Raw genomic sequence first — 14,095 nt, forward strand, 5'->3', positions numbered from 1 at the left:
CTCTGTGGTTCTGCAATTTAGACCGTTGCTCTTCTGGAAAGCTTGGCTGAAGGGAGCCTGGCAGGAGAACTCTTTGTAGCCAGAACTCTTGGGAGTTTTCTTCTCAGACTGCTCCAGTGCCGCTGTCTGGTCAGCCAGAAAATTGAGGGAGTGATTACTGAGAGCTAAGGAGTGATGGTCCAGAAGAGTTGGGCTTTGGACAATTTCTTTTTTCTTTAAATTATATTATTGAGGTCATATTTGCTTATAACATGTAAATTTCAGGTGTACATTATTGTATATCAGTTTCTGTGTAGACTGCATCATATTCACCACCAATAGTCTAGTTTTTATTCATCACCATACGTATGTGCCCCTTTGCCCCTTTCACACTTCCTCCACCCCATTCCCATTTGGTAACGACTAATCTGTTCTCTTTGTCCATGTGTTTGTTTATCTTCCCACATGAGTGAAATCATACAGTGTTTGCCTTTCTTTGTCTGGCTTATTTCACTTAGCACAATATCCTCAAGGTCCATCCCTGTTGTCACAAATTGCACAATTTTGTCTTTTTATGGCTGAGTAGTATTCCATGGTATATATGTACCACATCTTCTTTATCCATTCATAAGTTGATGGGCACTTGAGTTGCTTCCACGTCTTGGCTATCATGAATATCCACAATATTGGAATATTGTGAATATTTATTGTGAATGCTTCAAAGAACAAAGAGATGCATATATCTCTTTGATTTTGTTGATTTCACATTCTTTGGATAAATACCCAGTAGTGGAATAGCTGGATCATGTGGTATTTCTATTTTTAACTTTTTAAGAAATCTCCATACTGCTTTCCACAGTGGCTGCACCAGTTTGTACTCCCACCAGCAGTGTATGAGGGTTCCCTTTTCTCCACATCCTGTCCGACACTTATCTTTTTTATTTTAACATAATAGCCATCCTAACATGTGTGAAGTGATATCTTATTGTGGTTTTTATTTGCATTTGCCTAATAATTAGTGATGTTGAACATCTTTTCATGTGCCTCTGGCCATCTGTATATCTTCTTTGGAGAAATGTCTGTTCAGATTTTTTGCCCATTTTTTCATTGGGTTGTTAGTTTTTTTGTTGAGATGTATGAGTTCTTTATAAAGTTTGGATATTAACCCCTTATCAGATATATGGTTTGCAAATATCCTCTCCCAGTTGTTAGGTTGTCTTTTCGTTTTGTTGATGGATTCCTTTGCTGTGCAGAAGCTTTTTAGTTTGATGTAGTCCCATTTGTTTATTTTTTTCTATTCTTTCCCTTGCCTGGTCAGACATGGTACTTGAACATATGCTGCTAAGACTGATGTCGAAGAGCATACTGCCTATATTTTCTTCTAGAAGTTTCATGGTTTCAGGTCTTCCATTCAAGTCTTTAATCCATTTTGAGTTAATTTTTGTGTATGGTGTAAGATAATGGTCTACTTTCATTCTTTTGCACATGGCTGTCCAATTTTCCCAACATGTTTATTGAAGAGACTTTCCTTTCTCCATTGTGTGTTCTTGGCTCCCTTGTTGAAAATTAGCTGTCCATGGACGTGTGGGTTTATTTCTGGGCTCTCAATTCTGTTCCTTTGACCTCTGTGTCTTTTTTGGTGCCAGTACTGTGCCGTTTTGTTTACTATAGCTTTGTAGTATATTTTGAAACCAGGGAGTCTGATATCTCCAGCTTTGTCCTTTTTTCTCAGGATTCCTGTGGCTCTTGAGGGTCTTTTCTTGTTTCATTTCTAATTTTATTTGTTTGAGTCTTCTCTCTTTTCTTCTTAGTGAGTCTGGCTAAGGGTTTGTCAATTTTGTTTATCTTCTGAAAGAATCAGCTCTTAGATTCATTAATCCTTTCTACTGTATTTTTTTTAGTCTCTGTTTTTTATCTCTTGTTTCTGGTTGTTCTATTTTTCCATTATTTCTTTTCTGCTGTATTTCTGACTGCCATTTCATCTTCCTGGTTTTCTGTGATGGTTTTCTCAGTTTTCTCTTTATTTATGATTTGTTGACTTTGCTCTGATTTTTTGTTTAGTGGTTAACATGAGGTTTGTATAAAAGATCTCATAGATGAGATAGTCCATTTTCTGATGGCCTCTTATCTCCATTAGCCCAAGTAGGTTCCATCCCTTTCTTATTCCCCTTCTATGGTTTTATTGTTATACATTATTCTTTTTTTGTGTTGTGAGTTTGTGACTAAATTGAAGTGTTTATAGTTATTTTTGATGCTTTCTTTCCCTTTATCTTTTATGTTTCAATTAAGTGTTTGCTAACCTATTCTGATAGAGAGCTGCAATTTTCTAATTTTGTCTGTCTATTTATCTCCTTGCTCCAAGCTTTGCAAACCTTTGCCTTTTTGTTTCAGGTAGGAGGGTTCCTTTCATCATTCCTTGTAAGGCAGGTCTAGTGGTGATGAACTCTTTCAGCTTTTGTTTATCTGGGAAAGCTTTTATTTCTACATCATATCTGAAGCATAATTTTGCTGGATAGAGTATTCTTGGCAGATAGTTTCTGTCTTTCTGTATTTTGAATATTTCATTCCATTCTCTCCTAGCCTGTAAGGTTTCTGCTGAGAAATCCATTGACAGCCTGACAGGGGTTCCTTTTGAGGTTATTTTCTTCTGTCTTGCTGCCCTTAGTATTTTTTCTTTGTCATTGACTTTTGACAGTTTTAACGTTATATGCCTTGGAGAAGGTCTTTTTGCATTGATGTCATTGGGAGTTCTATTGGATTCAAGTACTTGTTATGTCTAGTTGCCTCTCCAGGTTTGGGAAGTTCTCAGCTATTATTTCTTTGAACAAGCTCTCTGCCCCTTTCTTCCTCTTTTCTTCCTTTGGGAAACCTATAATCTTTATGTTACTTTTCCTAATTGAGTTGGATATTTCTTGAAGAATTTCTTCATTTTTTAAAAATCCTAATTCTTTCTCCTCCACTGGAAGCATTTCAAGGTTTCTATCTTCGAAGTCACTAATTCTCTGCTCCATAAGGTCTCATCTACTTTTTATGCTTTCTAAATTATTTTTTATCTCATTAAGTGTGTTTTTCATATCCAGAATGTTTGTTTGTTTTTTTTAGAGCTTCAATCTCTTTGGTGAAGTATTCCTTTTCTTCATTAATTTTACTCCTGAGCTAATTGAATTGTCTTTCTGAATTTTCTTGTAACTTGTTGAGTTTCTTTATGGTATCTATTTTGAATTCTCTGTCAGTTAGATTGTAATCTTCTGTGACTTCAGGTTTGGTTGCTGGAGGGTTGTCATTTTCCTTCTGTTCTGTCATGGTACTGTAGTTCTTCATGGTGTTTGATGAACGGATCCTCTGCCAATGCATTTGTGGTAGTAACCACCTTTCTTTCTTTCTTTTTTTTTTTAAAGATTGGCACCTGGGCTAACAACTGTTGCCAATCTTTTTTATTTTTTCTCCTTTATCTCCCCCAACCCCCCTGTACACAGTTGTATATCTTAGTTGCAGGTCCTTCTAGTTGTGGGATGTGGGACGCCACCTCAACGTGGCCTGACGAGCGGTGCCATGTCTGCGCCCAGGATCCGAACCCTGGGTCGCTGCAGCGGAGTGCGCAAACTTAACCACTCGGCCACGGAGCCGGCCCTAAGTAACCACCTTTCTTTGAGTACAGCCTTGGTTACTTTGGCTCTGGTCACCTGGCTCTTGTGTTCCTCCACTGGTTCTCTGTGGGCTTAGATGCTGCTGTCCCATGCACCACCTGTGCTGTTGTTCCCAGGTTGTCTTGGGGTGCTAGTTGCACCACTGCCGGGGGTGCTGGGTTCACGGGTGTCACTATTGCTGGCAGGGTCCTGGGGACCTGGGACTTGTATACAGCCCCCGCTGCTGATGAAGCTGGTGTCAGGGTTGCCACCACTAGGGGCTGAGTCACCGGTTTTACTGTGGTTCCTGTTGCTTCTGACTGCAGATTCCCCCTGCTACTGTTGTGGGGGGCCAGGAGCTGTTTTTTCTCTTCCCTCCCCATCTGCTTATAGTCGTGCCAGTTGGCTATTTTGCATTTGTGCAGGCTGGGCTGCAGCAGCTCAGCAGGGAGCATTTGTGCAGGTGGGGCTGCTGTGGCACCTTGGGTGCTCCCACAGGCAGGCTACTGCTGCTCTGCAAATATTCACATATGGGCCAGGCTGCCCCTGCCTCCACTCACAGTTGCGCTGGCCACTGTGTGAAGATCCGCATCCTGGATTGCTGTTGCCAGGGAGTGGGAGGGGCTCATTCCCCTAGTTCCACTGTGTCCTGGGGGTCCAGTCCACCCACCTTCAGATGTATTGCTGCATGAATCTGTCAGGAGTCTTTTTGTGCTGTGTAAGAAATCCTCTGTTGGCTAATGGATGTCTGTTTAGTAGTAACTTAGAGAGGAGAGACAAAAGGAAAAACTCAATTCACCCAGATGCTGACATCACTCTCCAGAAGATTTATTTCTACTTTTATACATAAAGACCTGTGACTTTTATGCAAAGCAATGGGGTTGCCAATTTGGGCTGATGGAATGAGAACCTTTTTATGAGGCTTAGCCTATGATTCCTTTACCTTGACTTTGAAGGAGCCATTACTTTGTTTTGATGTCAGGGACCCATGGTGTGGTCTGGTGTCCTTACACAGACAGCTGGTCTGCACCCAGTCTTGGGGCCAGAGAGTTGGAACTTCAGCATCCAGAAAAGCTTTCATGCAGTCCTTCACAGACTGGCTCTTGTTTCTGTCCAGATCACAGACCTCTTGTTTCATCTTTATCATCTGAAGAGCACCTTCCTGATTTCAGCATTCCATTGGAATTTCTTCTGGGCCCTGCTCCTCTTTTCTTCTTCCTTTCCAGAACAAATCTGTTCTCTCTGCTTCTTGTCTTTCTCCTCTTCCAGCATCTCTGCAGTATTTGCTTGTGTATGTCCCTGGCATTCATCCTGGTACTTGGCCATCTGCTCTGGCATTGTCCTGCCAATAGCTTCTTTAAGTTTCTGTAGAGGCTCCTTCAGATGCACCCCCACCCCCAGCTCACAGAGAGGAAATTTTTAAGCAAGTATGACCAGGGTGTCCTTGTGGCAGGGCAGGAATGGAGTCAAATGGCCATGTACCTCAGGACAGATCTGGCTGCTCAGCTTCCAGGTTTGCATCTCCATGCCGAATAGGATGTCATTAATATCCTGAGTGGAGAACTTCCATTTGCACTCTCCTTCAGCCTGATAGCTTGAACCAACTGCTCGATGCGCTCTTTCAGGGGCACTGGCAGGCCTTCAGGGAGGGAAGAGAGCTGTCTGAATTCCTAGTTCAATCTCACCCCATTGGAATCTCTTTCATCATCCATATCGCAGAAGGATCTTCTTTCTGGAGATTCACTGAGAAGCTGCTTCAAGTTCAAACCTGTCAGAAAGAACATGGCAATGGCCTCCTGGAGCAAATTGTTCTCAGAAGCAAGGGGTGGGAAGTGTTCCCTGATTCCCAGAGGTTTATGCTCCTTGTGCCTGTTTTTGCCGGGCCTGTTTCTCTGTCTGGAATTTCTTTAACATCTCTTTATCACTTGGATTCCCAGCAGCATTTCTTAGTCTTCTTTCCTTATCAGCATTGAGAGCTGTGAAGCCAGTTTGGGAAACTTGAGACTTGTTCATTCCTTCTCTCTGTCTAAGTGTCATCTGTTTTCTTCTTTATCATCTCACCATCTTCCTTCAACTTCTTTTTTGGTGATTTTTCCTGTTTTCTTTAATGAAGTCATTGTCAGATTCTAATGTTTGCTGTAACTGCAGTGTTCTCAAGTTAATGTAAAATTTTCCATAGTTCAAGGTGAGAGAAGCAGAAACAAGCTTATCACGTGCTTCAAGTCCAAATCCGTCAGTGGGAGAATCGGAGTCATCATACTCATCCCCCATACTGATCAAGTCCTGTATTTGATCTTTTCTATGATTCTTTCCACCCTCGTTTCTAGAATGAAGACTTCCTGCTGTTTCCTGTGCATTCTTCACCAGCTCTGGGTAGAAGAACTTTGGGCAGTGCTTGTTGTCTGGGTGAAAGAGAGTGAGTGTATTCTGAATAATTCTGCAGCTAGTTTAGAATCTCAGTGCTGTTCTGGTCTCCCAATCTCCTCTTGCCCAGGTTTCTTTTAAAAAATGTGGGATTCAGAGGATCTGGGAGAGAGGTGAACTGGATTCTGGTGGGTTCTGACACGACTACAAACAAGTGTTGGTAGTTGTTACCGTTTGGCTTCTTTGTCACAAGTGCGATAGCCCCATGGGCTGCAAATGTCCTCTGGCTGGCAGAGCGCACCAGATGCACTGGCTGCAGCTCCAGTTAGCAACTCGAGCCTGGAGCAAGTCTATCAGTGGTGCCCCATGCAGTTCCATGGTCCCTGTCCACAGATCCAAAAACTCCAGTGAGAGCAAAGAGAGGGAAAATCCCAACTCAAGGACTGTGAAACATCTCCGGAGACAGCAAGTTGGCTTGTGGTTAATGTCCTGGAAAAACTTGGAGATTTGGCTTTTTGAAAACCAGTTGTTACAAAAGAGCACTCACTGAAAACTCAACAATAAGAAAACAAACATACCAATTAAAATGAGCAAAAGATCTGAACAGATACCTCACCAAAGAAGACATACAGATGGCAAATAAACATGAAAAAATGCTCCACAATATATGTCATTAGGGAATTGTAAATTAAAACAACAGTGAGATGCCACTGCACACCTATTAGAACAGCCAAAATCCAGAACACTGACAGCACCAAATGCTACTGAGAATGTGGAGCAGTAGGAACTCTCCTTCATTCCTGATGGGAATGCGAAATGCCGTAGTCACTTTGGAAGACGGTTTGGCAATTTCTTACGAAGCTAAATATGCTCTTACCATAATATCTAGCAATCAAACGTATTGGTATTTATCCAAAAAGTGTTGAAAACTTATATCCATACAAAAACATGCACACAGATGTTTATAGCAGCTTTATGCATAATTGCTAAAACTTGGAAGCAACCAAGATGTTTTGAGTTGGTGAACGGATACATAAACTGTGGTACATGCAGACAAAGGAATATTATTCAACGCTAAAAAGAAATGAGCTGTCAAGTCGTGAAAAGACATGGAGGAATCTTAAATGCATATTACTGAGTGACAGAAGCCAGTCTGAAAAGGCTTCATACCATGTGATTCCAACTACATAACATTCTGGAAAAGGCGAAACTGTGGAGACAATGAAAAGATCCGTGGTTGCCAGGGGTTGAGGAGGGGAGAGGGAGGAATGGGCAGAAAATAGAGAATTTTGAGGGCAGTGAAACTATCCTATATGATACGGTAATGGATATGTGTCGTTATACATTTGTCCAAACCCATAGAATGTACAACACCAAGAGTGAACCCTGATGTAAACTATGGACTTTAGTTAATGATAGTGTATCAGTATTGGTTCATCAATTGTAACAAACATACCACACTAATACAAGACATAAATAATAGAGAAAACTGTGGGTTGGTGAGGGAGAGGGGGCATATGGGAACTCTCTGTACTTCTAGATTAGTTTTTCTGTAGACCTAAAGCTGCTCTAAAAAATAAAGCTTATTATGTAGTGATTAAGTTCGCATCCTCTGCTTCAGCAGCCTGGGGTTCTCAGGTTCAGATCCCAGGCATGGCCTATGCACCACTTATCAAGCCATGCTGTGGGAGGCGTCCCACATACAAAATAGAGGAAGATGGACACAGATGTTAGCTCAGGGCCAATCTTCCTCAGCAAAAAACAAAAAAATTAAAAGAGGAGGATTGGGGGTGGATGTTAGCTTGGGGCTAATCTTCCTCAAAAAAACAAAAATAAAAATAGAGCCTATTAATTTTGTTTTTTTAAAAAAGCACTCACAACTGTGGGAGGACAAAACACACCTTCTGAAAGAAGGAGTCTACCAGATGAGAATGGCATCCAGAGCACAGTGGAGAGTGGTCACCAAGCCCAGGACCTGGACAAGAAAAGGGGACAGGGCTTCCTGGGGCCGCAGCAAAGCAGAGTCCCCAGGTGCAAAGGAACAGCCCTGGATGTGCTGCATGGGACTGATGGGCTTAAAGGAGAGGGAAGTGGGTCTGTGGGGGTGGGGCAGTGCCAAGGGGCCAGGTGTTTGTGGTCAGAAGCCCAGGGAGGAGCGGAAGGAACCCTGCCCTCTTTTTAATGAATGTTATGCCTTCACTGATCTCCTGGAGCGTCCCAAACACAATTATTGTTGTCTTTTTCTGTTCTGTAACATTGACTCCACCTGTATTGAGTTCATGTCAGATTCTTTATTTTGTTAGATGTTTTTTCGCTAGCATGAGATTTCTTCATGTGTTTTAGAATTTTTATTTGCACGTTCATTTGGAATGTCTTTTCCTTTCTTTTTGTTCTCCTTTTCTTTTGTTTTATTTTCACTTACCATTCTGACTTTGTCTGTCGAGCTGTTTGGCAATTGTCTCAGTTCAGCACCTCTTTAGCAGCAGGAAATTCAATGCAACTGGCACGCCTGCCTTTTATTTCCTGGGTTTGTTATACCACATACTATTGAAGAACCATTGTCTGTGGAAAACGAAACCACCACTTCCACACTGAATCTGTGGCATCTCTTGGAATGTGATTCTGTGCTCACTCAGACTTCTCTCTTACTGGCTCTCCAGCCATGCCCTCTTTCCAGGCTGAGGCTCCGGTCTCTGTGCGCACAGAATGCGTTCAAATTTTTGTGAATTTGACCCTAGTAGAGGTTTGGTACAGGAGAATGATCCTCTTCTTATCTCTACCTGCTTCGTCTGTACAAACTAATCTAGAAACTTTGCTTCCATTTGCTTGGGAGACAGAGAAAACCTTTCTGCAGTGAAAGAGAAGAACAAAGTAGAAATGCAAAGAGAAGCAAAACCTAAAGAGGAGGAGAGAAGAATTCATGAGTTCTCCATTTTCCTCAAGCCCTGTTCTCTGCCCTTCCTGAAGTTTGATTGTCTAACTCTTCCTTCAATTCCAGGACACACGTCAGTATCCTTATAATACCCCTTCCCTGTATTTTTTGCTTAAACTGGCTGCAGTGGTTTTCTGACACTTGCAATCAAAAGAGCTATGGTGAATATGTGTCTTTTGGGCATCCTTTGGTTCAGTGTGTTTGTGATTCCTGTGCCAAGCACCACTGCGCCCCAAACTCTGAGAATTCCTACTCCCAGAACTCCAGCTTTGGAGTAGCAATCTTGGCTCTCACTATGAAGTGGGAGAGTTTGGACCTCTCTCAATACAAGAAAACTTTGACAGGAAGACGGGGTTTGGTCAGGGAAACAGAGCCACTATGTGTATTGCAGGAAACCAGGGGCCTGAGGGCTTACATAGTGTGCCGAAGCCGGAGGAGTGAGGGTCTGAAGGCTGCAGCTAGGAGGTGGAGAAACAGTCACTGATGCTTCCAGCATGAAACACTGGACAGGGCAGGTGGTTCTCAGAAGTCCTCCAGGAATTGACCACAATTCTCAAGCGTCCAGAAATGACCTAACCAACTTCCTCTTCAGCAGCAAAATGATAACTTGGGAAGTTTGGGAAGCTATGGCATTTGAACATGATGATTGCCAAGTGGGGAATCACGGACAATTCCAAGAGTCTGGAGTTCACAGACAGCTCTGAGAAAATGGAGTTTGCAGAGCAGACCTTAGGAGTGGCCGGTAACCATGCAAAGTTGACAACTAACAATTGAGCCCAAGGACGTTTGAAGGCAAGAAAATTGTCACATATTGAGAGCCAGAGGACTTCTCCCAAAGCAAAAATGGCTGAACCAAATGATCTCTGTGGTACTGTCCAGTTTTAACATATGCTGAATCTTTAACATGGTACAGATAGTGTCCCCTGTAGACATTATCAATAGCAAGAAAAGCATGAAAGGTTGTGGAGTTGGACCACTCTTAATAAAATGACAAGATCTCCTTGCACACTGGCCTGTGACCGGGAAGGCAATGCCCAATGTTTCAGCACAGTTTGTTTTTTTCTTATAACTTGAGCTTTCCTGGACAAACCAGCCCTCCCTCCAATCCTTAGCCATCTCCCATTGCTTCTACCCCTGACTTTTGTGCTGTTCCCTGCCATTGAGGCCGCACTCTCCTGCCTCAGCTTACCTGCTCAGTGCTGGTCCATGACTGGCATCGTTATTCCCAGCTTGGCTGGAGGGGATGGAAACACTTTTGCTTCCTCTGTCTCCTTGACGAATTTGCTTAACCAAATGCACAAGCACCTGGGACAAAGAGCCCTGCCTCCTCTCTCTTAAAAAATTACCCCACCTTTTTCAAATCCCTTCTTCAGGCAGCCTGTTTTGCTCTCCTCTCTTCATTGAATATGTAAAATCTTTCTTGTACGTTAAGAGCTTGTGAAAGATTTACTTGCCTTAGCCACATGATTTCCAGAATGTGTTAATTATGCATTACTCTGAGCTTTTGCTGCTAATGTCATTTTACTGGACTGGAGAGAAGGTACTTGCAGTGGTTACATAATCCTCAGACTTGCTGACAGGGAATTTCACCACCATAATGTGCTTAAGTTGGGGGGGGGTCCTCATTTTTGATTCATTGTCCTGATGAAATAAAATCCTTCTGGTATTTTCTTCTTTTAGTCTGATGGTGAAGGAAGTCAGCATTTTCTTTTATCTGGGCGCTCAACTTTACTTCTGTGGACAAACATCATTGAGAGACTGAAGTAATATTGTCAATGGTCTAAACAGAGGACTCAAAATTCCTATACTAATGATGGATGGGTTTGTGATTCTTTTTGTCAAAGTAAACACTAGAGCATCGTTTCATCCCCTCAAATTTTAGTTTCAAAAGGATGCTGATAAACATGGTGAAATTAATTGATCAGAAATGCTATAGTTTCTTCATAGTTGCAAATGGTATGACTATCAAATAGGCTGACATAGAACACTTGACAGCTCTTTCTTATACACTGTAATTAATCTTGAAGCCAAATTTGTCGATTTTCAAAAATAAGTCAGTGAAACATGCAGTTAACACATGGCGTGATTCTATGGCAAATAGACATGATGCGTGGTCCAGAGTAGGTTCATGCAGAAACCGGCTTTGCCTTTGATTAAATGGCAATGCGTGTTTATACAGCATCCTCCAAGTACTTAAGGAAACCCTGTATTTGGGGCTCAAATGCATGTACTACCACTTTGTCTTTTCAGCAGCATGGATTCAGTTGTTTTTGGTCAAGTATATTTTTGGGGTCCCTTCTGTACAATCACAGCATAATAAATTGTAGCTATTTAAAAATATGTCCACAAATTCTTTGACACTCTTCCTAGGTGGGTTCTGTGGCCTCTCCATCTGAATCTGGGCAGATCTTAGCAACTCATTTATAATCAATAGAATCAACAGAAGTGATCACATAACTTTTGAGGCAAGTTCATAGAAGGTCATGCAGCTTCTGCTTGGTTCTCTTAGGACACTTGCTGTGGGGGAAGCCAGGTGTCATGTAAGAAACCCAACCAACCTGAGACCCTTAAGCTGTTGAGGCCATGTGGAAATACTCTGGTCGACAGCCTCACTGAACTCCTAGCCAACAGCCAAACTGCCAGCCATGTGAGCGGGCCATTTTGGACATCCAGCTCAGCTGAACCTTCAGATGACCCCAGTCATTGAGAAAGCCCAAGCAAGACCTGCCCAGCTGAACCCTTCTCCAAGTCTGCAGTCAAATAGTTTTGAAAGAATTCTTCACCTTTAGGAGATTCAAAATGCACATTGTAACATTAAAGGCTCTGAGAAGTCCTGCGGTACAGAAATCTATTTACCCTAAATTTATATAGCCACGAAGCTATTTTGTCTTGAGACATCTATTAGCATCTCTTAGGTGAAACTAGGAGTCTAATTAACACATTTTGGGAAATACTGGCCTTCAATTATAGCTGGGGACTATAGCTTGGCTCAAAATTCAGATGGCGAGCCTGTTGCAGTCGCAGGAGTTCATTGACCTCATCTTAATAAAGAAATCAAACTTCCATGGGGAGGGATGGATAATAGGGAAGGGTGGAAGATCTGAAATATCATATCAGAAAATAAGAGGCTATTGATTAAACCAGTAATTATACACAAGTGCAGGAAATATGTTAGCAATCGTCACGAAGGAAGTTATTTCTGAATAAGAATTGAGTTTTAAAATGTCCTTTTGGTTCTGCCTCTTTTGGCTGTCAAAGGAGTGACAGAAACTCCTGACTGGGTCTCAGGGCAAAGCAATTATCTATCTGTCTATCTATCCACCTTCATTCATTTCATTTGAGTAAGTAATATATTCATGCAATATAAAATTCGCAAGGTACAAAGTGATATATGCTGAAAACTCTCCCTCCCACTCTGTCTTCCAACCACAGTGTTTCCAGTTTCTTGTCTATCCTTACAGGATTAACTTAAGCATGTATGAACAAATACACATATATGTTCTTAAAGAAAACATATAGTGGCATACTCTATATATTGTATCTGCACCTTGCTTTTTTATGTAAAAATATATATTTAAAGTCATTCCACATTCATACATGGAAAGCTTCCTTACTCTTATTTTTCCCACATCCACCTAATATTCCGTTGTATGGATGTACCACAATGTCATTAACCAGTCTCTTATTGATGGGCCTTTTCTTATTATAAACAACACTGCAATGAATAAACTTGGATGTGTACCACTTTGCACTTGTGCAAACATATCTGAGGATAAATTACCAGATATGGAATTACTGGGTCAAACGATGGCAAGCGTTGTTGGTGACTGGGCCAGATCTCTTTTATGGGACTGGCATACCCATTCCCTAGCTGCGGCAGATGTTGGCTGCTAAAACCTTACACCTGCTTTCTTTTCTGGGGAGCTGCTGTCGACTGACAGTTGCTGCCTGGCTCGCAAATGTCTTGGGTGTTACACACCCTTGTAGGGGCAGCCCTTGACCAATGACTGACAGATGTGTGGGTATAACAGCCCAGCCTCCTTGTTTGTGGGCAGGACAACCTCTGCGGTGCAATTTTCAGTCAAGAGCTCCTTGCGGGATCGGCTGAGGCTAGATTGATCTGAAACCACACCTTGCACTAGCTCCTTCCCCTGCCATCCTGCTTCCTTTACTCTCCTTCAGGCTTCTCCTGAGAGCATTCCTTCAATAAGTCATCTGCACAAGAATCCTTGTCTCAGCCTCTGTTTCTAGGAAACCTAGTCTAAGACAAATGGTAGGTGCACGTGTAATTTTTATAGATTTCATAGATATTACTCAGTTGCCCTCCATAGAGGTTGTACCTATTTAGACTCATCCTAGCAATGTAAGAAAGTGTTAGGGAAAATCTTAACATCTTAATTGCTCATGAAATATCAGTGAAAGAATAAATATATGTTGTGTCTTCTTTTGTTGATGGTACATTTGGTGCAGTCTACCCATACTTTTTTTATTTGTTTGTTTCCAGAGGAACAAGGACACACGTCTGCTTAAAGAGTTGTACTGCCATCTCAACAGCCATGTGACCACTGACCTCGTAGCCCCTCCACTTGCTGTGGGTGCCGGGGAGTGCTGAAAAGTAGATGGCAGCAAGGGCCATTAGGAAAGGAAAGGGTTAGGAAGGGTGAGTGTATTTTAAAATATAACAACATATAAGGACTGGTGTCTCAGTTTTTTGAAATCCTGACAAAGCATGGAATACAGATGGGAGGAAAATCTTTGGGACAATGGGAGCTTCTGCTTCTGGATCCAAACTTGGTCAGTGCTTTTAGGGAAAATATGGTTTAAGCTGCAGTGTGGTTTGCATAAACCAGAGGCAACCTGCTGTGGGCTTTTGGATTAGCCAATTTGGGATCCAATCCCAGCTCTGCTGCCTTCTAACCCTGTGACCTTATCTGTCTGAATCTCAGTTTCATTTTCAGTAAAATAGTAATAATAATACCTCTCTTGCAAAGTTATGAAGATTCAATGTGTTTGGTCCCCAGTAGGAGTTCTGTAAAGAGTAGTGAAAAGGTAGTAGGAATTGTGGTTATTATTGTTATTGGAGCACTCTCATCAATGATGATGAAAGGTTTCAACACTAGGAAAGTATGTTTAGTACAGAAGAAGGCCCATGAGAAGGGCTCCTGATCTTCAAGGGCCAAAGCCCCACTTTTTA

At 42.0% G+C, this 14,095-nt stretch overlaps 1 pseudogene; it reads right to left on the reverse strand.

The window, feature by feature from the left end:
* Positions 1–4,394: 4,394 nt before the first annotated feature.
* On the reverse strand, positions 4,395–8,633 carry LOC106838328 (ubinuclein-1 pseudogene; annotated as a pseudogene).
* Positions 8,634–14,095: the final 5,462 nt, after the last annotated feature.

Source organism: Equus asinus, chromosome X (genome assembly GCF_041296235.1).
Source record: "Equus asinus isolate D_3611 breed Donkey chromosome X, EquAss-T2T_v2, whole genome shotgun sequence".
Classification (NCBI taxonomy): Eukaryota; Metazoa; Chordata; class Mammalia; order Perissodactyla; family Equidae; genus Equus; species Equus asinus.